General features: G+C 44.6%; 1 pseudogene; it reads left to right on the forward strand.

Annotated features, from left to right (window-relative positions):
- Positions 1-1,917: 1,917 nt before the first annotated feature.
- Positions 1,918-2,714, forward strand: LOC119509933 (annotated as a pseudogene).
- The last annotated feature ends 475 nt before the right edge of the window (positions 2,715-3,189 follow it).

The raw sequence follows: 3,189 nt of genomic DNA on the forward strand, positions 1-3,189 counted from the left end.
CACTTCCCAAATGTAGACAGGTCCTTTTATGATTCTTTACCTCAGGAATTTTGGTAGGGCAGAAATTAGAAGTATCCTGAAATCAAGTTTTCTTCCTGTCTATTTCAAAAGTCCAATGTAGAGGTTATAAACTGGCATCTGGAAGCCAGAATATAGCCAATGACATATTTTGCTTAGCCCAAATGAGGTTTTAAAAGCATTTGAATTAGTTGCTAGCATTTAACAATCAGAATATTTCACATAAAAATCCAGATTTCAGACTTTTCTAGAAAAATTGGAATGTCTGTGGGATGTACGCCAAAACAGGACCTGCATCCATCATGGTAACCCCTGGCTAGAGCATAATAGCAGCTGCCGCTTTTGGACAGGTTGCCCCAGTCCCCACTACAACCTGTGGTTTTCTGTAAGCAGAACCCCAATGTTGGTTGCCATTTATAATTTTTCTTTGATTTTATTTATGGTAAAGGATTATTTCTTTATTCTAGCATCTATGACAGTATCTAGCTTATAGGTATAAATCTACATGGCCCCTTTTTTTCTTATCTGCCATTCTTGGCCTGAGGCCATTTTTGGAATAATGCTAGGTATCCCAGATAAGAAAGGAAGAGGGAAAATAATTTAGAAGGAAAGGATAAAGAAGACGTTTTCCTTAATTGGCAAGTGTTAAGAGAACCTTGGAACCCCAGAGCAATTGGGCCAGAGCTATGCTCTGTGGCAATGGTGGTTTCAAAATATGTCACAAATCCTTTGACACTTCCCTGGAAACCAGCCGCTTTTGCGACTGCCCTGAGGAATAGAATGTGGTGGAGGTGATGCTGGGTAGCATCTGAGGCAAGAAACCATGCAGCTTCTGCTGGCTTCTCTTGGGACACTCCCTCTGAGAGCCTTCAGCTGCCGTGTAAGAAGTCTTGGTTCCATGAGGTGGCCATGTAGAAAGACCACACACAGAGAAAGAGAGATGTCTGAGGAGCCTTAGTTGCTCTGACCCTCAGCTTTTTGAGCTTTCCTTGCCCAGATGCCAGATATGTGGGTGAAGAAGCCTGCAAGATGGTGCCAGCCCCAGTTACCCTTTAACTGCTACTTCATCAAAGGCCCTGAGTGAGAACCATCTTGCTGAGCCCACTGAATCCTCAGAGTGAGAAACGATTGCTATTGTTTTAAACCATTGTTCTGGGGCAGTTTTTTATGTAGCAACAGGTAACCAGAATACAGGAAATGCTTGAAAGAAATGGGAAAACTGCTGACGGGACCTCTGCATGGTGAAATGAGACATTCTTCCCTGGCAGAGAATCATGTAAACAGAAACTACCTGGCCATCAGGGCACTGCTATGGGCTTGGATAGGATTCTGTCTATCTATCTGATAGTATAAACAAAAGTTTTAACACCGTGTAATGTGGTTCTAAATGTGTGCTGAGGAAATATTTAAAGATAATATTATAAATAGGGAAAGGTAAAGGGACATTAAATGAGGTAAGGTTTCTCTGTACATGATTTAAACTGGCAAAACACCACCACCAATAGACTGTAATAAGATATATATATATGTATATATGTGTGTGTGTATATATATAATGGGCTATGATAATATATATATATATATTATATAATATCTAGAGCAGCCACTAAAAAACTATGGAAAGAGACACTCAAAAACACTAAATATGTCAAAATTGAACTCTAATGTGGCTGAATTTCTTGCTAGTGCAGCAGCATGCCCCTTGGAGTCAATATTAAATGGATTTAAAAATAATTTAAAAAGTGGTATTTATGAAGCATTCTAATTTGAAGACTGTGATTTAAATTAGTTTAAAAAATGAGGGGGCTGGGCCGGGAGCGTGATGCCGCGGGATGATGCAGCCAGGGTGCCGAGGCGGGACGCGCGGGATGGCGCGGGGAGCTCCCCCGCCGGGACAGGAGCCCGCCGCAGAGGCAGGTCTATATGGACTTCAGTGCTACCATGCCCTTGGAGCCTGAGGTTATGCAGGCAGTGGAGGCGGCCATGCGGGAGGCCTGGGGGAATCCCAGCAGCACGTACCCAGCAGGTAGAAAGGCCAAGGATATCATAAGGGCAGCTAGGGAGAACCTGGCGAAGATGATCAGCAGAGAACCTCAAGACATAATCTTCACGTCTGGAGGTACCGAGTCAAATAATTTAGTAATCCATTCTGTGGTGAAACACTTCCACGAAAACCAAGCCTCCTGAGAAGACAAGGCTGAGTGTCACAAGCCCCATTTTATCACCTCCACCGTGGAGCGTGATTCGTCTGGCTGCCCCTGGCGCACCTGGTGAAGGAGGACATGGCCGCTGTCACCTTTGTCTCGGTGTCCAAGGTGAGTGGGCAGGTAGAAGTGGATGATGTCCTGGCGGCAGTGCACCCCACCACGTGCCTAGTGACCGTCATGCTGGCCAACAACAAGACGGGCGTGATCATGCCCATCTCTGTCATCAGCCAGCGCGTCAAGGCCTTGAACTGGAGGTGGGCCACGTCAGGGCTGCCCCCTGTCCTGGTGCACAGGGATGCCGCACAGGCCCTGGGCAAGAGACGTGTGGACATGGAGGACCTGGACGTGGACTTCCTCACCATCGTGGGGTACAAGTTCTGTGGTCCCAGGATTGGAGCACTTTATGTGTGAGGGCTGGTTGAACTCACCCCTCTGCACCCCATGCTGTTTGGAGGTGGGCAGGAGCAGCACTTCAGACCTGGGTTTTGAGTGAATTATTTAAAATACCAGAAACCCCAATAGGCACAGATAGCCTAAGCCTGCTCTCTCTAGCCAAAGGACCAGAAAAGAGTCAGCCTAGCAAGACAAATATTTTAGACTAACTGCGCTAATCTAGCCAGACACCATAGAAGAAACTGTGGTGCTACCTCCACCAACGCCAGCAAAGACCCTGTGAGGTTTTCCTGATCAATCTGGAAAGCAACCAGAGAAAAATGACAAGAACTTTGCAAGATGAAGAAGAGAGAAAGAACAGAGTAGTAAAAATATGGATGAATATTCTAGGGTTCCTTTTCCTCTTGAGTTTTCTAAATTATGTTTGATAGTATAAACAAAAGTTTTAACACTGTCTAATGTGGTTCTAAATGTGTGCTGAGGAAATATTTAAAGATAATATTATAAATAGGGAAAGGTAAAGGGACATTAAATGAGGTAAGGTTTCTGTACATGATTTAAACTGGCAAAA

This window comes from Choloepus didactylus, chromosome 15 (genome assembly GCF_015220235.1).
Source record: "Choloepus didactylus isolate mChoDid1 chromosome 15, mChoDid1.pri, whole genome shotgun sequence".
NCBI lineage: Eukaryota > Metazoa > Chordata > Mammalia > Pilosa > Megalonychidae > Choloepus > Choloepus didactylus.